Here is a 26,864-nt window from a genome sequence, read left to right on the forward strand (position 1 = left end):
AATCTTATCGGAAGAAGTATAGAATTGATGTTCCAGAGATTTAATATGTGCAAGGGTGACTTTACGTTTTTGTAGGAATTTTTTCTTTTTTTTAGAGACAAAATCAATAATAAAACCTCGGGCTGTGGCCTTGAAGGAATCCCAAAGAATATGAGGTGGGGTATCAGGCGTAGAGTTAAGATGAAAAAATTCAGAAGCAAAGGCACGAAAAGAGGAGGAAAAAAGAGGATCAGTAAGAAAAGAAGGATTGAAGCGCCAGCGAGAAGATTTAGGAGTAGGAGGAAGAAGGTCAAAAACAGTAATAATAGGAGCATGGTCAGAGATAACAATCGGTTCAATAGAAGAAGAAATAAGATGTTGAGAAAGAGATGAAGAGAGAAAGATATAATCCAAGCGGGAGAAGGAAGCATGAGGAGGAGAGAAGAAGGAGAAATCCATAACGTCTGGGTGAGTGAGCCTCCATGAGTCTACAAGATGAGTTTGGGCAATAGTGTCAAGGAATTGTTTATGTGGTTTATGAGGGGAAAAACGAACAGAGGATCTTCGGTCTAAAAATGGGTCAATGATCTGGTTACAATCTCCACCCAATAGAAAGGCATCATCTTTATGCTGAATACATTTTGCTGTAATGGAAGGCCAAAAAGAGGAGTCAAAACATGTGGGACCGTAAACATTGAATATCGTAAGTGGGATATTGTTAATTAGTAGTTTAGCTAAGACCCAGCGTCCCTCGTCATCCTTTTCTTCTAGAACTACTTTACACTGGAGTCGCTTATGAATCAAAATGGCTACTCCATTCTTTTTCTGAGAAGCAGGTGAAAATAAAACAGTTCCAACCCATAGTCGCTTTAGCTTTAAAGATTCGATGTCAGATAGGTGAGTTTCTTGGATAAGGGCGATATCTGGATTGTAAGAGGAAAGGTGGGAGAGTACTCTTTGCCTTTTGATAGGGTGATTAAATCCTTTCACATTCCATGAAACAACTTTGAAGGTGAAAGCTTACTAAATTGATCTAAATCAAGAATTGCAAAAACATACTGTACATGTAATAATAATTCAAACTGTATAGAAGTATTAACCATAAAACTCTTCAAGAAGCAAGAAGGAAGAACAGGTAGAAAAGGAAGAAGAAAAAGGAAAAGGGAGGAGGAGAGGGATGGGAGAAGGGAAGGGAGATCAGTGGGAAAGGAAGAAGGAAGAAAAGAGAGAATGCATAGAAGACAGTACAAATCCAGAAGGATGACTGTATTAAACATACCTGAAAGAGAAAAAATACACATAGGGAAGGTGGGGAGGTGGTGATGCATTACAAGACGCACGGACCAGGATCAGGAGGAAAACCACATCGAGACCGCACAAAAGGAACATGGAATGGGACAAGGTGTTGAGAGAAGTATCCGATACATATCCGTCTGGGGAGGAAAAAAGGGAAAAATGTTAACCTACATAACATGTAGACGTAAAAACAGAAGTCCAGAAAGTAGAAAAAGAAAATAGAAGGATATATAGGAGATGCCAGAAACAGATAAAGGAGAGAAGAGATACGAAAAGAGAGTGTAAAAACTGAGATGAGAAGTAAGGAGAATACATGAAGTCAAAGACAAGCCATTAGGAAGACAAACAAGTTAAACAATAAAAATCCAATTCAGCCACTGGTCGAGGCAGAAGAGGAGGCGTCCATCCCTTCTTCACGGTGTAGAAGAAGAAAGTTCCTTAATTCTCCAGGTTCCTGAAATGACCAAGTCTTTTCTCGATAGGTGACTCTGAGAGTACAAGGATGAAACAAGCCATATCTTGCTCCTAAGGCGCGCAGAGAGGGACGCATAGCCAGAAATTCTTTACGTCTGGAGGCAGTGACGTTAGAGACATCCTGAGATAGATATACTCGTTGACCTTGCCAAGAGACTTGTTTTATACTCCTCGCAGCTGAGAGAATCAATAAGAGATCTGTGTATTTCAGAAATAAAATGATGACTCCACGAGGTTTTGAGGAGGAGCCCGTTCTGGCACCTAGTCTATGGGCTCTTTGTATACTAATGGAGGTGGAAGGTGGTAGGTCCAGAAGTTTCGGCAAGAAAGTGGTGAAGAAAGTTACTGGATTATCTCCCTCAAGATTTTCCGGCAGATTGTAAATACGGAGGTTATTCCTCCTATTACGATTTTCCAAATCCTCTGTATGCTTTTGGAGTGAGAGGACCGTTTTTTCTAAAGAGTCTATACGTTGTGTGTTGGACTGAACTTCAGGAAGATGCTGTTCAACAGTAGAAAGACGGGCATCCATATTTTCCCATTTATCCTTTAAAAGCTGCATATCTGAACTCGTTTTTTCAATAAATGGGCGCAGCGCACGCAATTCCTCCAGAATTTGGTCAGTAGAAGAATGTGAAGGATTGTCTTCTGGGGTGGGAGAATTTTGCTTGAGGCGCTTGCCCGCCGGAGCGGGTGGGGAGGACTTACTGGTGTTAGTATGAGCCAATGATGACTTTGGGGTCGTCATTTTCGCAGATGCAGTGGCTCTATTTGTATCAGATGAAGATGCTCCTGAATTACTCCCCGATGGTGTGAAGACAAATTTAGGTTTGCGTAAGTTGACCATAGAAAGAAATGAACGTGCGACAATATAGTCTCAATTCCCTGTGAGACGACTAAAGGTGCATGTGAAATGTTCCAGAAATATCTCCAAAGAGAGGGTGAAGCACCAAGACGTAACTCAGTGGAAAAAGCGACAGGGAATTAGATTGTGTTAACTAAACGAGTACAAAAAGGGGAGGATGACTAAGATGGAAGCACAGGAAGGAGCATCCTGAAGTAGCTGAGGCGCAGGAGAAACGGGCAGAAAGTCTCAGAGAACGTTGATGCCATAGCGTCATGAGGAAGAAATTTAGGCTAAAAAGTATTTCAGAGCAGTGAGCATGTTAGGGCGGGAAACATCCAGTTGTCAGGGGTGAAGCGCCGTAAAAACTGCGTGTTTGGATGTTTCCTCTAATGTGGAGGAGGAGAGAAAAAATGCAGCAAAGGCGTCTTGCGCAATATATATAAACCTCACCCCTGAAATGAAGTCGGTGTCTGAAAGTTCATTGTTGTCCAGTGGCATATCGTGTAATGACAGCTCCTGTCAGCAGAGGCTCCGATGTTCGGAAGAGCTTCAAAATGGCGGCTCCGTGAGGGGCAGGGAATTCATCGCGGAGAAGGGCGAAAACGGCTCCACCAGCGGTGAAAAGCTGCTCCGCTGATTCCGTAAATGTTCCACCAGCCAAATCCGGCGACGGTGCTCAATGGCGGTCCCGTTTACATCGGGAAAAATACGCCGTGAGGTGATCGATGCGGCGGAGCTCCGTACCTAGTCGGCCATCTTGCGCGGCATCCCAAACCAACTCCCTATTTCTAAAAGTGCAACAAGGGCACCGTATATATATTTTTTTACTAAGCCTGTTTCAATATTTCATGACTATGCCCCTTTTAGTAACACTTTCGATGTTTTAGTGCCAATTCACAAAAACATATGAGTACATAGATGAGTCCTAGAGGAGCACTACTTTACACACTCCCGAATGCCTTTGTGAATAGGCCCCTATGAGTCGCCGGACATTTGACCATTTACATCCAGCAGAAAAAAGGGAAGTGAAAATAGTTTAATAGAAAATTGCCAGCGGACACCAACACGCCCATCAGTTTTCGCACCAATTCTGCTGCCCGAACAAAATCAACTTCAATTATTTCTCAGACGTCCAAAAACCAGTGCACCCACATCTCAACGAGGTAAAACCCTACGCAGTTCACCAACTGCATTTTGCTTTGGGGCTTATGTTTCAAAAGTCTAAATTTAAAAAAAAAATCATTTTTTTCAGCAAAATCACAAAACCACTTTAAAATAACGATGCCGCGTCCACCCTTAAACCATGGGCACACTTGATACTGCAAGGAGAGAGGTTATGGCCAAAGGGCCAGAGCTGCCCGACTGGAGCTAAAGAGCCAGGTTCGAGTCTCAGGGTCGGTTCAACATCCTGTGGTTCGGGGCAAATCGCTTAATGTCCCCGTTCCTACCAAAAATGTATGTGTCCTTGTGTAATGTAACTGGTGCTCATGTAAAGCGCTCTAATACGTTTGGGTCGAGTTCGCGCTATAAAAACTGAAGAAAAAAAAAGGGCTACCAGTATAAGTCCACATACAAGTCCAGGGAGGACCAGTGCCGCACATATAGCAGCATAGAAATGTTGGCTCTTCCACAGAGTTAAATCAAGACAGCTTTAAGTTTCACTTACAGCTGTCCTTGTGGGATGATTGTTTTTTTTGTAAGTTTCATCAGTGGTTTCATTGCCAATACAGCCAAGTGGGGTTTTGACCCGCGCTCCTTGTGTTTGGTGGCTGACAGTCTGGGCATCTGCTACTGGGCGCTGAATAGAGGCCAAGAACAATCTTCAGATGAATCACTGACTAGACATCTGGGGGGGACCTTCAGCCACCACCAGACTGGTTCAGATCTCAAACAATGACCAAGATGTCAAAGGTCATCTGACCCCAAGTCAAACCGTTGAGCCGTCAAGTCACCCAGCTTTCTGGAGCAGAACTGGCAGCGAAAATGGGAGTGATGGATGCAGATGGCATCATGAATACACTTGGCATCTGCTCTTTGAATGGTGGCAGGAAACGAGAGGAGTTGGTGGTGGTCCACAAACGCAGATCTCCCCCACACCCAGTCTGGCTACATCCCACCCTGCCATCAGGGAAGTAGCTTGGTCAGTAAGTTTGGGGGGGGGGGTGTAAACTTCAGATTTACTGACAAACAGGCTGGCATTTAATTTTGAAACATTATACCACAAGCAGGGTGTGTGTGTGAGGGGCCTATGGGGTAGGGGAAAGGGAGAGGAGTGCAGAATGGTAGGGGCGCTAAAAAAGAAAACATTATTTTGTGAAATAAACAATATTTTTGAGAACTTTCAAAACAGAGTGAGAGATTGTGTGTGTGTTTTTGTCTGTGTGCAGTTAAAACGTCCTGCTGAAATCCGACTGGCATCTCACCATACCCGACTGAAAGCACTTGTACCCAACTATTTATCAGAAAATAATTTAGGAGGGGGGTGTACCACCCCAAACAGCCCCCCTGAAGCTACACCCTGCCCGCCATCATGAGCTTACAACCACTCCTGTAGTCTCCAATTTCTCTCTCCCTTGCTGTAATCCCCGCCACCCCATCCACCCACGCTCTCTTTTTGTATTTTAGCACCTCAATTTTACAGTGCTATCTTGCTTTGAAGCTCATGTTTGTGACATATACGTACACATTACGAGAGGGAAACGATAATGCAGCAAACCCTAACATACACTTAAAGCACCGCAGAGTTTTTTCTAGCTTGAACTCACTGTAATTTCATTCTAAAAATCATTTCGAAACAAGACACATATCAACCACACATAACCAAACGTCAACAAACAAAATACACTACCAAAAAACACATTTCAACCACAAACAACCAAAAGTCAACAAAATCCACTATCCAAAGACACACATTAACCACACACAACCAAGAGTCGACGAACAAAATACACTACCAAAAGACACATTTCAACCACACACAGCCAAAAGTCAACAAACAAAATCCACTATCCAAAGACACACATCAACCACACACAGCCAAAAGTCAACAAACATAATACACTATCCAAAGACACATATCAACTACACAGAACCAAAAGTCAACAAACAAAAACGCTATTAAAAAAAGGTTCTTCCACTCCTGCAAGAGAGTGTGCCTGGATGAAGGCCCTGCTAGCATGCCACAAAAATTGTAGGAAGCACATTGAAAGTGCCAATAGAATACCATAACCTAATACAATATAAATTAAAATAAAATAACATATAAACATGTTGACATTGCAAATATTTGTACAATAGGGATAGACAGTTGGAAAGCCCAATGGGCAACACTTGAACTTTGTATCTCTTTAGTATGGAATACTTGGCAGAAAGCAATATAAAATGGCGGTAGCAGGAAACAATAGGGTTAAACAAAAACGACAGCTCAAAAAGAGCAGTAACAGGAAGGCCACTGGAATTCTGTGATTCTGCAACCGAAGTATTCTCCACATAATTATGCATCTGCCACATAATCTATAATTTGCAGATTTCTCACAAAAAAAATTCTATTTTAAATAGATCAAAAGTTACTAAAAAGCCTGAAAATATGGTTCTCCATAATGCCACACCCTTTGAAGAGGATAAAGGATGCCATTTCAGTTTCTGATTGCTGTATTCCGATTTTAATCAGTATTAATGACGTTCAACCGCATTTCTAAGTGTTGAAATGGCAACAAAAAAAAAAGATTTGATACCGTCATGGATTGTGCTGCATAATGTGTCCTTTCTTGCTACACAATTTTGTAAGCTCTGCTGCATGCTTTGCCCTCCACTGCCACACAATTCCAGGGGCCCCGATTAAGAGCTTTCAATAGCCTGGGTAAAACTGGAGACCTGGGAAGAGGCCGACAGTGCCATGAGCCCCAAGGCAAGCAATGAATATATCTTACTGCCCCGAGAAGAGTAGTGAAAGACAACTATAGCAGGGTGCTGTGAGCCTCTCACACTCAGGGGTCCCGGTACCTCTGCACCTACTGCACAAATGGTAGCTATAGCCTTGGAAGTGACAAAATTAGATAGATGTGTACCCTCCTAGCATCGCTGTACATGGAGCTTTGAAACTCAGGAGGGCACCTAAACAAATATTTTACGTGCCTTAAAGTGCTCAGAATTACCCAAATAGCAGCATACATGCACCATAAGGAGTATCTAAATAAAAGCTCTATGTAGCGGAGGCGGGTAAACACATCTCGCGATAAAAAACAAGCATTAGCATAGCCAATTGGTCTCGACTTTGGGACCTTATAAGTGTTTAGCCGTGCAACAGTTTATGTAGTTGCACCAAGGATATTGTGCTGGATAACTAAACACCTATAAGGTCCCAAAAGCGAGACCTATTGGCTATGCCAATGCTTGTTATGTCTATTGTGACTCACGGTTGCTGTGACAACCATGTTGTGCACCATGTTGTGCAAATGCAAGTGCATGCATTTGCACTGTAACTCAGTGTTAAGTTTAGCTGAACAAGTGCCTGGAATGTAACTCTTTCTGGGACTTTGTATTAAGCAGTGAACTCTGCCCAGTTGGCTCTGTGAGGGACCTAATCACAAGTTCAGCTGAGGTATCCTTTGTTCAAAGTGGATCTCACTCTAAAGTATACGAAAGGACTTTTATGATCCAACAATTTCACCTTCTACATTTATATCGATGACCAAAGCAGCACTGCCCAACCTAAACAACTCAACACTTGTGAATATTACACTGGCACACCCTTACCTCTGTGAAAAAAGGAGCGCATTAAAAAAAAGTTAGAATGAATCGTTGGAGGACAGAAAAGGAGCTTGGCACAGGCTTCAGCTGAGCAGCATCAAACACTGGCGACCTTTTAAACAATTCAATGAATCTTTCCAATATATCCAGCTTCAGTGTAAGGTCTTTCAAAAGTTATGATCAGTTTGTAATGGCCAATACAAACCAACTGGTACTGTAGTCACCCCACAGAAAGTGCCTTTACACATTTATGAATGAATCTTATAAGCTGACATTTTTAGGTCTCGCCTGGCGAAAAGCAGCGCATGCGCTGCTCTTGTCAGAGAGACCTTTTGGAGTCGATTCTCCGCCATGGACTCATGCACGCGCCTGCATGGACAAAGATGGCTGCTCTCGCCATCTGTCCATAGCAGACAGCATGCGCGTGTCCGTGGGACTGTGGACAGTCCCACTCCATTTTGTTGCTATAGCAACGAAAATGCCGCTTTGCTCATAGCTCTGAACCAGCGCGCACCCTACAGTTCTCCCGGGGCACAAGCAGGCATCCACTTCTGTCTGTTTGCATGTCAGCCTTCACAGAGTACAGATTGAGAAACTGCTGGCAGCACCGGGCCTCTTAGTTGCATCAACAGATGTTCATCCTGTTGGTCTCATTGAGCTTAACTAGTTACGGTGACTACTTTGGCAATACCACTTTATAGGTGTAATGAGCCTGTCCCCCGATTCGTTGGAAAAGGTCAAATGTGTGGGTTTTTTTGGTTTGTTTTTTTACGAAAAACATAATTTGGCTTAGGCAGAAGACCTCTGTTTTAATTGGCTGTGTGAGGCAGCCGGGCGGTATTTGGCATGAGCGAGCTGGGCGATAAAAACTTACTGCAAATACATTCCCTTCAACCTTGGCGATGTGTGTTCGAGGCCTGCCACTGCTTTGATATAGCCAGCCAGGGACAGGCCTGTGAAAATGGGCTGCTGCTTCTGCCGCCTCGCTTCATTTACTAGCACTGGCGATGGCGGCACATTTGCTGTTGGAGCAAGGGCCGGCTCTGAAGCCAGTGCACCTGCGCAATTCTCTTTCCCTTGGGTCTCGAGTATGAATTTCGTATGAACAGCCCACCCCGTCTGCTTCGTGTATTTGATCATCTATCGTAAACTGCAAGATCACAAGTCCCAGAATACACCCAAAAGACCGTCACTTGCATCTCCAATGACGGGACTTGTTCCTGTAGTTGTCGTGCAGCATGCGCGTGCCCTTGGCGTGCACAGCCAGGCACGGGCCGATGGAAGAAATGCTGAAGTTGTGCAGCTTTAGCTAGTCTTAGAACTCTGGCTTGGACATGACACACCAGCATGTGGCTCCTATGGTGTAGTGTAAGAAGCAAGGGAGTTTGTGTAAAAATGGAATAGTAGTTGGGCGGTGTCCGACAGCAAATGTGACTAGTTCCTTTCCCTGCTTTCTTGCACTCCGGTACTGGTAGTCTTCATTTCTAAAGGCGACGATAAAATGAAAGATACTGTGACACCAACCCCCCCCCCCCCCCTCAACACACCCACCAACAATATTCACTGAATTTAGTATCCAACGTCCGCAGAATGTCTGCCCTTCTCTTAGAAGGGGCTTTCGTAATGCAAAATAAACCCGTTTTAATAAATTGGCTAGATTTTCAATGTGACAGCGAATGCATGTGTAAAACCCTTGCGTGCTCCAGTGAATTAAGTGAAATACAGTTGCCACACAGTTTACACATATTTGACTTGCTCAAGCATTGAAATACGAGGATGCGTTCTACGAATCCAATTAAATAGAAAGTCTAAATATTAAAATGGTAATATGATTAGTTGTGTTAATATTTTTCTTAGCCAATAAAGCCTCGTCTCCTATCTTATAGCTCCTTCTTGCTCTCTGGAATGCTCCTGGAAGCCTTGTAAACTGCTATTTTCTCATGACATTGTATTCTTTCCTTTTGCTTGTAGTATGTTCAATGTTGCCTAACCTTTTGTCAGATGGTTTCTCCCGGGGCGCTATTCCGCCACACACAAGTAGTGCCTTGAAGTGCATTAGGTTTTTGCCTCGGCATCTCCTGGGGCCCAGTCTTTCGCAGCAGAACACGTCCATGAGCATCTTTTTGTAAACGCTTTAAGGGGTCATACTACCAGTGTTTACAATTCTTAAGTGTCCATAGCGGGAAGCCTTGAACGCCACCTTATCTTCACTCTGGTGCACCCTTGTGGCCGGGGCAGGCCTTTCATCAGAACGAAACTACATTTGGCGGCCGAGCCAATCGTGCTCCACGCCCTCCCCTTACATTGGTGATGGTAGTGGGTGACCCTTTTGTTTTCACAGATCACGTCCTGTACCTCAGCAGTGACCAGCCAAGGAATGCACACTTTGCCCTTTGTCCCCTAACACCAGTCACCTGTGCAGCTGCTAAACTGCAGGTGAAAGTCCCTGGGAGGGGACTGAACTTGAAGGGTGGTGGGAGAGGTAATCGAGGGACTTTAAGAAAGCATGATTTTACAAAGAACTTGAAGGTAATGAACTGGTGGTCTGGAATACGATATCTTCATGGCAGCTCCGGCCTGCTGTCTGTGCGCCCCTCCAACTGTAGGGGGCCTAGGTCAGGTTGTTCCTGCCAAAAGTTACTAGATTTGTATGATCTAATCTGTAGGTGTTGCTTACTGGCACACTTTGTGTAGTACTTGTGCTTCAAAATATCTCGCCATCTCCTAAAGCAGGGCTTTAAGTGGGCCGGGTCTCACCGGTGCTGAGTACCGGCAGTTTGTTTTTTAATGGGGGCCTCGAAACGGGTCTCTATCGGGCTCCATCTTGTTTTTCCGGACTGCAGTGACCGCAGGCACATCACGTGCGCCTGCTCACGCTGCTCACTTCTCACTAGTGGAGAAGTTACGGCATGACGTCATGCCAGGTGAGCATTGTAAGGTGGAGTAAATCCTTTAGAGTCATTTTCTCTGGACTTCCCTTCTCTTTTTGAAACTCAGGAGCAGCAATATTGTGGTGGTGTCTGCAGGACCTCAAATGTAAGTTTTTTCAATATTATATACAAGCCATAGTTGATGCATATTTATCTTATACAACTAACAAGCATTGACAAAGCCAATAGTCCTGACTTGTAGGTATGATACTTGTACTATATATCTTGAGTGAATTACAGGTTCTCATACTGTAAAGTTGATACAGTCTTCCGTCTTTCTGAGATTGATAAGACGAGTCCCATTTTCGATTGGGTGATAGTAACTGTACATACAAAAGTTCCTCACAAAGCACTATAGAAAAAATATATTTTTATTGCTTGAATTGACCACTGGTTCCTCAGCCATGTCAGTTGTTAGCTAAATACTGGGTTGAAAAAACATTGGTTTCCACTCACGGTGCTCTTTGGGCAGCATGTGGAATGTCTGCAATTGTGGTAGCATCTGTACAGAGTAGAAGTGTGCGTTTTAAATTAGAATAATATCTGTCAAAGGGAAGATAAAGATGTAGCAACATCATAAGTTCTTACTTGGGTAAATTGGCTAAATACGACCGTAAATTTGTATTACAAATGTAAGCTGGGCTTAAAGCCCTATGACGTGCACGTTAATGTATTTTTAATGAGTTCACTGTGATTGCATAGCTGCAAAGTAGCCCCATTTCATGTAAGCTTTTAGTCCTGACTTACCTTTTGGAATCGATTCTGCCGAGGGCTTGCATGCACGCGTCTGCATGGACAAACATGGCTGCTCTTGCCATTTGTCCATAGCAAACCGCATGCGTGTGTCTGTAGTTCATAGGGAATGTGGACAGCCCGACACCATTTTGCATTTTGGTGTCCTAGCAACGAAAAGGCTGTTTCCTGTACGGCGTGGAAGGTGTCCTAGCAATGAAAATGGTTGTTATTTATTTATTATTAACCGGCACGTTTCTTAAAAATGTCGCTTACACGGAGTTTGTATTTATTTTGTTGAAATGCGCGCCGTGTAACTTGGTGCGCATTTTTGTTTGTTTTTGTTGATAAAAAAACTGCTTTCAGTACACAGCTTGCCGGGGTATGTTGACTTTGAAAGTACGCAGCTTGCCGGGGTTTGATGACTTTGAAAGTAAGCAGCTTGTCGGGGTTTGAAGAGTTTTGAAGTACGCAGCTCCTAGCAACGAAAATGGTTATTTATTTATTCTTAACCAGCACGTTTCTTAAAAATGCCACTTACACTGAGTTTGTATTTATTTTGTTGAAACGTGCACCGTGTAACTTGGTGCGCATTTTTGTATGTTTTTGTTGTTAAAAAGGCTGCTTTCAGTACGCAGCTTGCCGGGGTTTGATGACTTTGAAAGTACTCACTCTCTACTACTCACTCCCTACTACTCACTCTACTATACTCACTCTCTACTACTCTCTCTCTCTACTACACTACTCACTCTCTAATACTCTCTACTACTCACTCTACTACTCTCTACTACTCTCTACTACTCACTCTACTACTCACCTCACCCTCTACTACTCACTCTCTAATCACTACTCACACTCTACTCACTACTCACACTCTACTCACTACTCACACTCTACTCACTACTCACACTCTACTCACTACTCACACTCTACTCACTACTCACCCTCTACAACTCTACTCACCCTCTACAACTCTACTCACCCTCTACAACTCTACTCACCCTCTACAACTCTACTCACCCTCTACAACTCTACTCACCCACTCTCACCTACCCACTCTCTACTACCCACTCTCTACTACCCACTCTCTACTACCCACTACCTCTACCTCCTTCTACCTCTACGCACACGTATATATATATATATATATATATATATATATATATATACACACACACACATATATATAAACATATATATACACATCTGCATATCTATATAAATATAAATATAAATGCATGCATATACATATATGCTTGCATATGCATGTTATGTACATGAAAGTTTGAAAAACACTAATAAAAGCAAAGCCAAAAAGCAACTTAATTACAAACAGAATTTCTTTAACTTAAACTAGGGCGAGACCTATTGCATTTTCAATGCTTGTTATCAAATGCGATGAACTATTGTAAGGATCAGGATCATTTTTGGAGGGTGGAACCTTACAATGAAAACAACTGATTTTATTCTAGCTGGCTATATGGTTTGTAATTGTGTGCTTGCTAGTCCAACATTTAAAAGTAGATATATGTATGAGAAGGTATGCGGTTTACGCAGTTAATTTAAACCATAACTGAACTGGAATAAAAAAAATTTAAAAACAGCGTGGAGCGAGACGCATGTGGAAGTAGAGTGGTACAGGAACGAGAGCACAGTGCTCTAAGAGACTTATGTGGAAGTACAGAGCAGTACGGAAGGAAAGCATAGTGCAGATCGAGATGCATGTGGAAGTACAGAGTAGTGCAGGATGGACAGCACAGTGCTCTAAGAGACGCATGTGGAAGTACAGAGTAGTACGGGAAGGAGAGGATGCTACAATGAGAGGTGCACGGGAAGGAGAATATGCTGCAGTGAGAGGCGCATGGGGAAGTACAGAGTAGTTCGGGAAGCACAGCTCAGCGTGAATAAGACGCGTTTGAAAATACAGAGTAGTATGAGAAGGAGAGCACAGTGCGCTGTGAAGCAAAGTCGAGCAGGTTGCAGTATGTGGACCGAGGACAATGAGAGCATGAGAAAGAAGTGTGCACAGGACAGAGTGAGGGAAGGACAGATCAGCAATCAGTGTGAGAAGGTGTGCGGTTTATGCAGTTAATTTAAGCCATAACTGAACAGGAATCCAAATTTTCAAAAAAACAGTGTGGAGCGAGACGCATGTGGAAGTACAGAGTAGTACAGGACGGAGAGCACAGTGCTCTAAGAGACGCATGTGGAAGTACAGAGCAGTATGGAAGGAAAGCATAGTGCAGATCGAGATGCATGTGGAGGTACAGAGTAGAGCAGGATGGACAGCGCAGTGCTCTAAGAGACGCATGTGGAAGTGCAGAGTAGTACGGGAAGGGGAGGATGCTACAATGAGAGGTGCACGGGAAGGAAAATATGCTGCAGTGAGAGGCGCATGGGGAAGTACAGAGTAGTTCGGGAAGCACAGCACAGCGCGAATAAGACGCATTTGAAAATACAGAGTAGTATGAGAAGGAGAGCGCAGTGCGCTGTGAAGCAAAGTCGAGCAGGTTGCAGTATGTGGACCGAGGACAATGAGAGCATGAGAAGGAAGTGTGCACAGGACAGAGTTAGGGAAGGACAGATCGGCAATCAGTGTGAGAAGGCTGCACAGCTAAGCCACAGAAGCCAACAAGTGAAATAGGGGGGCAGCGCACTGAAGCGAGGGAGGAGTACGGCTCACAGAAGCGAGGTACAACAGACACAATCACAAAATAGGGCGGTGAAAAGTCAAGAGAGAGAAACACGGAGCGGAAGAACACGGAGGGAGAAGCTGGAACCACATGCACTCATGGAATTCTTAAGCAAAAAAGGAATCAAGAGAGCAACGCAGGTGGAGAAAAGCAGCAGTACGATAGAGAGCAACACAAAGAATGGAGAGAAGCACATGAGAGAGATCTAAAAACACTTAAAAATCTCGCAGAAAGCTTAAGCAAAAAAAAACCAGCATTGGCCGCGCGGCCGTAAAAGTAACGCCGAGCGGCCGTGAAAGTGATCGCGATGACGCGCTCTGTGCTAAGCATGCGAGGGATGCGCGCGCAGCAGTGATTGGAGAGGCGGAGCGAGGCGCGCGCGCGTAAGAGCAAGCTGGTAGCCAGCAAAAGCCTTTGGTAGCACTTTAAAAACCCGCTTACTAAATGTCTCGCAGAGCAGCGCATGAGCTGGCTCAGGCAAGACCTAAAAAAGGGTCCATGGCACCTTCAGGAACTAGAAGTACAACAGTGGTCACTCCAGAAGATTTAGAAAGATGTGCAAAAGGAATAGAAAGACGAAGCTCAGTACCAAAGGTTTTAGATATTTACAAATTAAAAGTTGAACTGGAAGAGATGATAGCTGGAAATGTGGGAATAGAAAGATTGAACCTTTACAGTGAGGAAGAGTTGTTGTTTATATGTAGGAGTATAACAAGAAATGCAAAGGTGTATCATGAGAAATTGACAGAGATGGCTTTAGAGATTGGAGTAGAAATAGGGAGATCAAAATTATTACAGAAAACATATCAAGTGGAGTGGGGAGACATTGACAAGTGGAGAAGAAAGAAGGAGGAAGCACAAGCAAAGGAAACATCTTCAGCATTCTTACTAAAAGAATCAGAAAAGGCAGAAAGGTTGTGTCCCATGAGAGAAGTTCCTGGTGGTGGATATGTTCATGTTCCGTGGAGCAGACAGAATATTTTGTCATTTACAAACTATTTCCTTAGGTTGAGAGAGAAGCCCATTGAATGGTACAAACAGGTTGAAAGATTTGTGAATGTCTTGAAGGTTTTTTTTAAAGATCTGGATGGTTTGTTTGATATTGTAGTACCTGCTGACTTGTGGACAGAGTGTAAGATCACAGTTGATTGGCCAAGTGAGGAGTATCCAAGAGACTCGAAAACAGGAGCACCGTCAGATTTTTTGATGAAGAAATATCATCAAGTAATTACTTTTTTGAAAGGGAAAATTCCTCCTAAAGAAACAGATTGGGTGAAGATAGATAGAACAACTCAAGAGCCAAATGAGTCTGTACATGCGTACTACGGGCGGTTACTGCAGGTGTTTAAGCAGTACAGTGGTTTTGAGAATATTGGTGATAAGGATATGGGACATTTTGTGTATCGGTTCGTGTATTGTTTGAAACCTGAGATTAGTCAGATGATTCAACAGGACATGTTGTGCTGGCAGAGCAAGTCTATTGATGATATTTTGAAGTACTCCAAATATTGCGGGGATGACATTGAGGCAAGGCATAGAAAGTTGAAAGAGAAAATGATGTGGGCACAAGTGAAATTGGCAGAACAGCAGGAAATAAAATTAAATACCCAGACTGATAGTCAGGTGAAAGAGCAGAATCAGAATGATCAAGTGGTGAATGGTGATAAAGTAAGAGGACGAATTAATAGAGAGGAAGCAAAGAAGTTTCCTGGTCATCCGTGCGGAAAGCTTGGACATTAGAAAAACAAGTGTAAGAGTATTGAGAATAATAATGGGCCAAACCACAGACGCAGAATGAAGTGATTATGAATCAGCAGCAGCAGGTAGTTAATCCACAATATCAGGTGCCACCGACTCCTATGCCAAACTGTGTGAACCAACAAAAACACAGTACGGACGTCGGATTTCAAGGAGGAAGTGGTAAGAAAAATTCTATGGTATCACAATATCTTTTACCGAATAATGATGACGAAAATTATTTGCAATAACAGTGCCTGAGGGGGAAGGAAGAGGCGTGCGTACTTGGCGCATCCTTGCCGGTAGATCAGTCAGGTCCATTTATTGATGGGAAAGTGGAAGGTAGTGATATTCTATTGGATACTGGTGCTACCCGTTCTACTGTGAGAACAGCAGATATCCCAAACCTACCCCTCTCAGGAGATTCCATCCAAGTTGTAGGAGTTTCGAATCAACAGATTAGAACCCCAATCACAAAGCCAATGGAAGTGCATATTGGAAATTTAAAAGACATGCATCGCTTCATAGTTTGTGATTCCAGTCTGGTAAATCTATTGGGAAGGGATCTAGTGTGCAAAATGAATTGCACAATCTATTGCACACTGGATGGTGTTGCTTTCCAAACCCCTGATGAAGATCGCGCATATAAAATAATGCTTGCTAAGCAAGGTCCTGAAGTAGATGAAATGTATTCATTGATGACTGGAAATGAATTACCAGAGGAGTTGAGAACCACAGTGAACCCATAAGTGTCGGATTTTACAGGAAAAGATATTGGGTTGATAGCAAATGTAGATCCAGTGAAAGTGACGGTGAAAGAAGGTGCAGTTTATCCAAACACACGACGATACAAAACGAGTCCAGAAGTGAAAGCAGGAGTTGCTCCAGAAATTGACCGAATGATTAAACAAGGCATTTTAAAAGAAATAATAAGTAGTCCTTGTAATTCGCCCATAATAGGACTTAAAAAGCCTAGCGGAAAGTACAGAATAGTAGAGGATTTAAGAAAGATCAACAAAATTGTAGTGCCTTGTTGCCCAGTAGTGCTAAATCCAGCAGTGATTCTTTATCAGATACCCTGGAAAGCAGGCTGGTTTACAGTAATTGATTTATGCCAAGCCTTTTTCTCTATTCCTTTGCACCCAGACAGTCAGTATTTGTTCGCATTTCGGTTCGAAGACCGTGTTTTGGCATGGTGCAGAGTTCCTCAAGGGTATACAGAGAGCCCCTTGATCTTTAATCAAATCCTGAAAAAGTGTCTAGAAACATTAGTCATGCCCCGAAATTCAGTCCTGGTTCAGTACATTGATGACCTACTGGTGGCATCAAAATCATGAGAAGATTGTGTCACTGACACAATCGCATTACTGAACCATTTGGCAGGAGGAGGACACAAAGTGTCTCCAGAAAAATTGCAGTTTTGTCAACAAGAAGTTAGATATTTAGGCCATAAAATAGAAAGAGGAGTGAGAAAAGGGACACCAGAAAGAACAAAAATAATCAAGCAAATGTAACTACCCCAGACACAAAGGGAGGAGAGAATGTTTCTCTGAGTAGTTGGGTACTGTAGGCAGTGGATTACTGGATTCTCCTTGCTAGCCAAACCATTAATTCAATTAACTCGGAAAAGCGCAAAGGACCCGATTGTCTTGACTGATGAATGTGTGGAAGCATTCGTGAGATTGAGAAATTGTCTGTATGAGGCCCCTGCTTTAGGCATGCCTGATTATACGAAAGAATTGGCATTGTTCTGTTGTGACAGAGAAAGTTGTGCACTTCATTATAGCCATGTTGGCCTGTTTTGTCTTCTGCGTCCGGTCTTAATTTCCCTAAATGCGGATGACGTCACCCTCTACATAAAAAACCCCCGCCAAAATCTGAATCCGCTGCTGCGCGAATTTATTAAATTTGGTGGCCAATCAGGCATCCATATCAATTGGTCCAAATCCCAAATATTCCCGCTGACTAGTTCCGCCACTCCCTTCGAGCCGGATTATGCCATTGTGTGGTGCGCTGACGAGGTTCGGTACTTGGGGATCCGAGTTGTAGCAGACAGAGAGGAGCTGATGCGCCTAAATTATGGTTGTGCTATGGAATATGTTACCGGATGCATTAATCGCTGGATAACGCTGCCGTTCAGTATGGCCGGTCGGATCTCCTTCATTAATATGGTCATACTCCCCAAATTCTTACACCTTTTCCTCAATATTCCGTACGATCCCGGGAGGCATTTCTTCGCCACCCTTCGGTCTGAATTGATTAGACTAGTATGGGGCGGTAAACAACCTCGCATCCAATGGGACATACTCGTACGGCCCTACGCGCATGGAGGTTTTGACGTACCCAACTTCGAATTATACTACTTAAGTGCCCAAGCGCGCTTTGCCCATTTTTGGTTTAAGTCACCCCGATACACCCCACATGTCGCCACGGAACACTGGCTTGCAGATCCCATCCCACTGGATGGTGTCCTTCTTTCCACAGTTGAGCCCCGTGGGCGGTCCCCCACTTCGGTGGACTGCACGATTAGGGCTTGGTCCCGCATTTTGGCCCACACGCCTGCGTTATGCCTCTACTCCCCCCTTTTACCACTCACTTATCACCCAGAAATATCGCTGCTACAAGAATAAATTTTTAAGAAAGTTGCACGTGCCCGCTATCTCCACTCCTGGGGAGGTCTATACGTAGGTGGTAAGTTCCGAACCCTGCAACAATTAGGTCATGACCCTCCACCCTCAACTATGGAAATCTTTTTATATGCCCGCCTTCGCCATGGCATCCAAGCGAGCTACCCTGTCTATCCCTCTGAGCCGGCTACCCTGACTCCACTCCACCAGACACTGCACGCGGCCTCCGCCTCACACTTGGTGTCCACGCTTTATCACACCCTATACACGGATGCAGTCTACCCCCCCATGCGCGGCCGTGTCAGGTGGGCGGTGGAACTTGGTCAAGACCTCACCGACGTACAGTGGGCATATAGTTGCGCGCAGACGGAACGGGTCTCCTCCAATAGCAGACTTCGTATTATCCATTATCGCTTCTTACATCGTAGTTATTACACCCCAGCTAGGCTTCACAAATTAGGCCTACGGGATACGCACAGATGTGACAGATGCAAGGCGGAACACGCAGATTTTTTGCACCTCGCTTGGGGATGCCTTGACATACTCACCTACTGGAGACAGGTGCTTACGGCCCTTGATACTATGACATCTGAACCTGTCTCCCGATCGCCACTCATAACTCTTCTTGGATACACTGCACACATTCCTGCTCCACATCGGAAATTCGTGTCCTTTTGCTTGGTGCTGGCCAAGCGCCGAGTGGCCTGCAGATGGGGCCGGGGCCGGGCACCTAAGTTTAAGGACTGGCTGGGGGATCTGATCCTTTGGCAGGACCAACTCTGTACATATGCAGAGTTGCTCCCTCACTCTTCACGTCCCCGCGACATCTGGGGCCCATTGCAGGCGTACCTACTAGATCATCCACTCACTACTGTACAGGACTCCTGAGAAAGGCCCCCGGGCCTGTTCCCACGTCCGTGTGCCGATGTCCTTGCTTATGCAATTTATATGGGTTGTGCCCTCTCTGCCCACCCCCATCCTCCGGGTGACCTATACCTACTCCTATTCTGACATATAGTGTAGGCTAGCGCTTGTCCTGATGATTCCATGATCTGCCCTCCTCCCTCCTCTTCCATATGCCGCTGTACCGACTGCTGGCAATGTGTATTAGTCTATACTGGGTGCTGTTGCTTGTCCTTGTTCTTTTTCTCCTCTCTTTCCGGATATCTTTCTTGCTTCATGATCCTACTCTGTTGTCTATGATATGATTGAACATTCGCTGTATACGCTGGGATTTTGATTGTACGTCATTGTTGCAAAAAAATCAATAAAATAAAATTTAAAAAAGAAAGTTGTGCACTTTTGAGTCAAAGGCATGGATTAAGCCGACGTCCAGTAGCTTATTTCTCTCCTACTTTGGATCTTGAGGCTTCAGCTTTACCTGGCTGCCTAAAGGCAGTAGCTGCTACTTGTGTGAGTCTGGAGCAAAGTGAATCAATTGTGATGAGACATCCAGTCAAAGTTTTCGTCCCACATTCAGTTGAGATTCTTTTAACAAGAACTCGAACTCATCACCTTACTCCTAGTCGGATGTCTAAGTATGAAAGAGTGATTCCAGGGGCAGAAAAATGTGACAGTAATCAGGTGTACAATAATGAACCCTGCCACACTATTGCCAGACCCCTATTGTGAAGAAGTGAAAGATGAAGTGGATCATGATTGTTTGGATGTGACTGAGATGTGTACCAAGCCCCGTCCCGACATAAGAGAAGAGCCACTGAAAGAGCCAGATCACAAACTATTTGTAGATGGCTCATGCCTAAGAACAGAGGGAGGAGGACTTAGTACAGCTCATGCTGTTTGTAAAGTATAGGGGGTCATTAAGCATCCTATTTACCAGGAGTCAAGTCTGCACAAGTGACCGAATTGGTGGCCTTAATAAAGGCATGCAAAATTGGGAAAAATTGGAGAGTAACCATATTTACGGACAGTCAATTTGGTTTCGGGGTTGTGCACGACTATAGCCAGCTCTGGATGCAGAGGAGATTTCTGACCTCTTCAGGATCTCCCATAAGAAATGGGAAAATTGTGAAGGAATTATTGGAAGCAATACAGTTGCCAAAAGAAATAGCAGTGGTCAGGCGTGCTGCTCACCAGTCAGGAAATGACTATGTGGCGGAAGGTAACCGATATGCTGACCAAATTGCTCAATATTGTGCAAGAAATAACATGGCACTTAAATCGAAAAATTGAAACAAGTGAAATCAGCTGCCAACTTATGTTTTTCTCAGCTCTAGAAACATGGGATGAGGTGAGACAATTACAGGATGAAGTTGAGACAAGTGAAAAAGAAATTTGGATGAGGTCAGGTTGTGAAAGAAGGACAGAAGATGACATATGGGTATACACTGATGTCAGACCAGATATGCCAGATTGACTACTCTCTCAAATGGCCAGAATGTATCGTGGAGACACGCATATTGGTAGGAACGCCATGATTAGACTATTCAGACAGAGTTGGTACAATCCAAGGTTCAGGGTAGTTGCAGAGAGCCTTTGCCAAAGATGCTTAATTTGTCAGCAGTAGAATCCAGGCAGGAAAACAGTAGTCAGTTGGGGAAAAATTGGAAAGGCTGAAGGACCATTCACAAGACTGCAGCTTGACTTCATAGAGTTGCCTCCAAGCAACAGAATGAAGTACGTCCTTGTTAAAGTGTGTTTGTTTTCACGATGGGTGGAAGCATATCCCACTAGCCTCACAGTTGCTAAATTACTGTTGAGGGAACTGATTCCCCGTTTCAGTTTCCCAGTCACTTTGGACTCAGAGGACCTCATTTTAATAATGAAATAATTTGATTAATCTGTGAAGCATTCAAAATTGAACAGAAACTGCACTGTGCATACCGCCCAGAGGCTTCTGGAGTGGTTGAGCAACTAAATGGCACAATCAAGCCAAGATTAGGAAAAGTGTGTGCATCGACATCACTGAAATGGCCAGATGCGTTGCCTCTTTTGTTGATGGGACTCCGAAGTATTCCTGACAGAAAAACAGGATTATGTCCCCCATGAAATTATCATGGGAAGGGCAATGAGACAAGCATTTATTCATGGACATATATTAATGAGTATAACTGATGATCTGGTATTGGACTATTGCAAAGGATTGGCTGACCTAGTGCGTTCTGTCTCTCACAGGGTTGGAGAAGACGCAGTTGCCAGCCAGCCAACGCAAGCGCTTGATTTGAATCCTGGAGACGGGGTGGTAGTGAAGAAACACGCCAGAAAGACGTGCCTAGCACCCAGGTGGGATAAACCACGTCAAGTCATACTGGTCACTACAACAGCAGTGAAGTGTGCAGGTTTACCCAATTGGATATATGCGAGCCATACCAAGAGAGATCCTGGCCCCACTGAAGAAGAACAGCAACTGATTGAACCAGCTGAGACAGCTGAAGGTTGTGAAGTGGAAGAATCTATAGTGATAGATTCTAAAGTGATAGACAAGGAACAACCGACCACAAATCATGAGGGTTGTACGCCAATGATTGACATACCTGAAGTTGTTATCCAGACAAGGAGAAGAACAAGATTAGAAAGACAGGACAGTAGTGAGGATCAGACAGGTGTAGAAGAACACGCTCAGGTAGAAGAGAACAAAGCTACCAGAAACCTTGAGCAGGATCAGTCAGGGAGAGAAAAAGATACTCAGGCAGAGGTGAACAGATCCACTCGAAGACCTGAGGAGGGACTGACAGGAGAAGAACAACACATTCAGGCAGCAGAAGAACAAATTGTAGGAAGACCTGAACAGGACCAGTTAGGAGAAGAACAACAAGTTTGGGCGGAAGAAGAAGATCAATTTGAAATAAGACCCAAACAGGACCAGATAGAAGAAGAACAGGTTCAGGCGGATGAAAGAATAATAAGACCTGAACAGGAACAGATAGAGAGTGATTCAGAAATTGAAGGACAGATTGTGCCTAGACCCCTTGAAAATAAAAGAACTTTGGAAAGAGACGAAGAGGGTGAAAGTGCAGTTAAGTCAAAAGGGTCAGAAAAGGTGATAACTGGCCAGGTGGAGTGAAAAGATAGATATTATCTGAGAAAAACAAAAGGAAGACCAGAGCAAGTGAATGAGGTTACTTGTCAAGCTCAGTCTAAACAATTAACTGATACATACGAAGAAGTACAAGATTGAGAATATTGAACAATAAATACCAGGCCCCTGAGTGGACCTATGTTATTTTTGAAGAATTTGTAAATCTGGACTTAAGAGAGGAATCCGAAGAAGTAAATGCTGCGCAGATTGATGAAAGAAAAGTGAGACCACCTTAAACAAAAATCTGAATTTCCAGGTGCTGAAAGTAAGCTAGTCGCCCCCCGCCGTGATAAAATGTCACAGGTCGGGCGCGATATGTTTCGTGATTACATTGCCTAGACCGCACCAGTTTCATGATAAAAGACTACAATTCCCCATAAGACATGGGCTGCACGTCACCACGCCATTTCGTCATTAGCCCGCGCCCGGTCTTTACGCAGATCACGCACAGGTTACAATGGCAGTGACGTTTTCCTGGTCCTCAAATAGGATTCCCTACTACCAACGTACACCTCCCCTTCTCGCTCAGCAGCCGCGAGAGGTACCGACGGAGAGGTAAGGTGTACACAAACTATATTTTGCGAACCATTTTTTTTAATCATGCGGAGTACCGTCCTTATTCTCTACCTAAACATGTGTTCGCTATGCTAACGAGCATTTGGTATTATTCAGAATAGACGGAACCGTGCTGTAAGGCGTAACGAAACGGCATCTTTGGTAAACAGGTTGCCTAGTCAACATGACACATGCCTTCGAGTAAGAGAGTCTCTCACTTTCGCGCTGGTTTGATTCTCATCACGTAATGGTTCTAGCATAAGAGACAGTACCACACTAGTCGCCTGTATTAGATGATATAGTCTAGTAACCATTAATGATGATTTCTAGCATCTAGCACATCAAAGACCAGGACAGAAATAAAGGTCTATTGATCTACACCATCTTTGGGCTATATTTTCTCGACATAGAGTGACACAATTGCAAATATCCACAGAGGTATGCTTTGTCGATGGTCAGACTCCCGTGTGCCCAGTCCGCCTTGTTTTTAAATTTGCGCTGTATGTATTAAGTGTTCAACATTCTAAGAACCATGGTCAGGTGACATAATGTTTTTCACTTATATTATTCCCTAGAGCGGTGCCTCCTAACCTGAGCAGTTGCCAGGTGGGGTGAGGCACATACCCAGAAGTATTCGGGTGAGTGACAACATAATATTTTTATCACTTGATGTGATGGCTGTATAGTTGTTTTAGTACACTAACTGGTATTTTCGCAAAACTGATAGATTCAATATCTTTGCGGTTTTTTGACCAAATTGTAACGCATTACCACTCTGTTTTCCTGTTTGAATTCTTTACTGCTGTTATTCTTACAGGTATTTCCCTGTACCAGGAACAAGGTCCAGGTTGTATGATTTATGAGATTTTTGTATTAAATACACCACAATTTTGCAGTAGCTTTCTGGTCCTGACGAAAGCTGGGATACAATTTATCCGAGAGCTGAAACATGTAGACCAGTCTTTTCCAACACAGTTATTTGTTTAAACTGTCATAGCACTGTTTTATTTTATTTTGGTATCAGGGTAGCACTCTAATAAAAACACATTTGTGCCTTGATAACCAATTTTAATCATCACTTGCCTCATCACGTGCACTGCATACATCACCCCTTATCATCTTTTCCGTGGTCTCCCTCGATTCACACAATATACCGACAGATACATTTGGGACACACATTGAACCAGTATCTACGTTCAGCTGGTAGAAGATGGTTCTCTGGAGAAGTTCCCAGGTTCCCAAATGATGACGCGAGCCACTTGCCGTGGGTGATGGGAATCTTTCTCATGCATACACACACCCATTGGGACACTTTGGACATTTTTGACAGCAGTTAGATTTGTATCAGTATTCACTGAGTGGTAGCGATAAGGTCACAAAACTATTTTTGACTCACAGTTTTTCTTATATATACTTATTTCTAACAGTAGCAGCGACTTTACTTATGATAACCAATAAGAACAATGATAGAGTTACTCATGAGAAAACAGCCACAATTAAAGGAGATAGGGTAGAATTAGAAGCAGCAGAGGAGACAGATTTCCAATACACAGCATCAGATAATGACATCTTTGAATGTCTTCACAAAGTTTTTATTTCAGTAATGTGAGCCATGTGACAGCTGCGCATGACTCTTGTGAGTGAACCCGGAAGGATGTTGAAAGGTTTGAATGGAGTCAAAGGACACAGAAGTATCCTAGCATGAGAACGGATGGTGAAAACTTCAGCTGGATGGACCTCAATATTAAGAATAAGAACAAATGTTGCAAGTGTAATGTGAATGCGGGTGGGAAAATAAAGTTAGAATAAAAAGTAAGGGGATGGGTTTGTGAACAATGGTCAAATTGAGTTAAGTGACATGTAAGCATGGTGTGATGATCATCCTCCCCTGCCTGACCAATTAGAATTTGTAATTTGACGATATTGCAACTTTAGTGGGTGGTACATGAAGAACGAAAGGTATAATTGAGGGAGCCTCAGTTAGTTAGTGAGATGCAGATGAAGAGAGGAGGATTTGCTTAATGCTGCAGAGCTCCGGGTGCTGTCGGAGTAGCGAGAGATGCTGATGCTGGGAGAGATGCTGTGAGATGCCGATGAAGAATCGAATGCAGAACTTTCTATCCTAATTGGGTTAGTTAAGAAGATAGCAGAAGAATCTCGAGGAGGAAGAGTATCAGAGAGGGGTGTGGCACAATCGTCGGTTCTAGAGAGGTCAACTATCCTGTCCTGATTCCTGTCCTGAAGCCTCTGTCACCTGACCTATCCCAGGGGACCCTTACCAGCTCCTTGGCCAGGGGGTTGGACTTCACACCATTCTTGGTAATTATAAATTTCGCATATTTGCTGATGTTCTTTTCTCTCTATCCTCTCGTTTCAGAGCATAGGTCATTGCATGCGTTCAAAGTATGGGTTTCATTAATTGACTTTCCTCTTCTACGAATGATGGTGTCTGTATTATATTTTTGAAGTGGTTCACATGCACTTAAATTTTAGATAAAGGTTTTGAAAACTTCCTGAGTTTGTGCTTATTTGCTTCAGAATTAAAGGTAAGAGTTAGAGTTATGTTATGTTTTTAATGTGTTTTAACAGCAACACTTCCAAATTGTTTTTCGGCAGTAGATTAAGTTAGTAGCCCCATTGGCTGACACAGGGTTAGGGGTTGACACCCCAAAACGGCTAACTCCTGAACCTTACTAACTGGGTCTAGTAAGGTATCAAATTAACCCAACCTGATGCTCTGCTCAAACTTATTACCACTATTATATTTAAGCAACTTTTTTTTTTTTTTTTTTTTAGAATTGCCACCCTGAACTCCAGCATGCCCAGTGGCTTCACAAGTGCTGTTTCAAAACTTGAGGGGGCCCCCCTGCAAATTACATGGAGGGGGCCCACCATCTACCACTTTTGCTGAGGGAGCCCCATGGATCTCACCCCCCCCCCCGTGGGGGCAGCAGGGGCTTTTGTTATGCCCCTGGCACACAGACCGCTTTCTGACTGCCTTGGGAGATGTGTGAATGACCCCCCAGCCAAGGAACAAAGTCAGTAGCTACAGAGTGAGGTGTCACCTCCTCTCCCAGGATGGACACTCAAGGTGTTAGCCAAAAGGGCGAGCTTCTAATGTAAAGCTGCCTTTGTGAGTGAAGTAGCGCCAACATCCCAGAGCAGGATGCCTTTTGTTCCTGCAGACAAAGTGGAGTCAGGGCTAAGGAGGGAAAACTCACACCCAAACCAGTTCTACCATGGGCATGTTGCCATCTAGTAGCCACACTTCTAGGGTGGACTACCCAGCTCCTAACGACTGAGGAAGGGTCATGCCATCTTGAAAGGGCAAGAATGTGGCACTCCGGGATAGCCAGATGCCACACATCACAGAAACTTTGCCATTAGGTAGAAGAGTAGGAGAGCGCGTGCCTGAACCCTCACCCACAATACCCCGTGTTCAACCCGACAGCCTTAGGGTGGTCTTCCCTCAACATTTTGCCTGTCTCCCTCAAACTTTTCTGTACCCATTTTTGCTGTCTCTAGGACTCTGCGCACTTCAGCACTGATAATCAGTGCTAAAGTGCCTGTACTCTCTCCCCTAAAACACTGTACCATAGGATCGTACGCAATTGGCATATTTAATTTGCTTATACGTCCTTAGTAACGTGCACTAGAGGTGCCCAGGGCCTGTAAATGAAATGTCACTAGTGGGCCCGCAGCACTGATTGTGTGGCCCACGTAAGTAGCCCCCTAGCCATGTCTCAGGCCTGCCATGGCAGGGCCCGCGTGTGAAGTTCATGGTCATGTAACATGGCAGGTAAAAATACTTGCCAAGCCCTGAACTCCCCCTTTTATTACATATAAGTCACCCCTGAGGACGGCCCTTGGCAACTCAGAAGGGCAGGGTGCCATGTAAGCAAAGGGAAGGACATTTGCTTGTTTGCTTTACATGTTTTGTAAGGGAATTGAAAAACAGCCTATTTCGTTTTATCACACAAGTGAGGCCTACTCTCTTGATAGACTAGCATTGGGATTTCCCGTACTTGCTTCTAAGTGGTAATTTCTGATCTCAGGGGCATAGCTTTATCATATCTGGTATGGGTGACATGGTAGTGATAAATGCACTTTGCTAGTAAGGTTGGATTTAACACTAGTGCAGAAATGCCACTTTCAGACAGAGGGCATTTTCTGCTCCTAACTTTGCTCTATGTGACCTCCAGACAC

At 43.9% G+C, this 26,864-nt stretch overlaps 1 protein-coding gene across 1 annotated transcript in view; it reads right to left on the minus strand.

Moving 5' to 3' along the window:
• Nucleotides 1-26,864, minus strand: part of LOC146822334 (uncharacterized) — a 60,441-nt gene that overhangs the window by 31,333 nt on the left and 2,244 nt on the right. The window contains exon 2 of the mRNA XM_085613412.1: nucleotides 1,259-1,412. The gene's annotated coding sequence lies outside the window, so the exon portion shown is untranslated. The remainder of the gene's footprint in view (nucleotides 1-1,258; nucleotides 1,413-26,864) is intronic.

Source organism: Triturus cristatus, chromosome 6, assembly GCF_964204655.1.
Source record: "Triturus cristatus chromosome 6, aTriCri1.1, whole genome shotgun sequence".
NCBI lineage: Eukaryota > Metazoa > Chordata > Amphibia > Caudata > Salamandridae > Triturus > Triturus cristatus.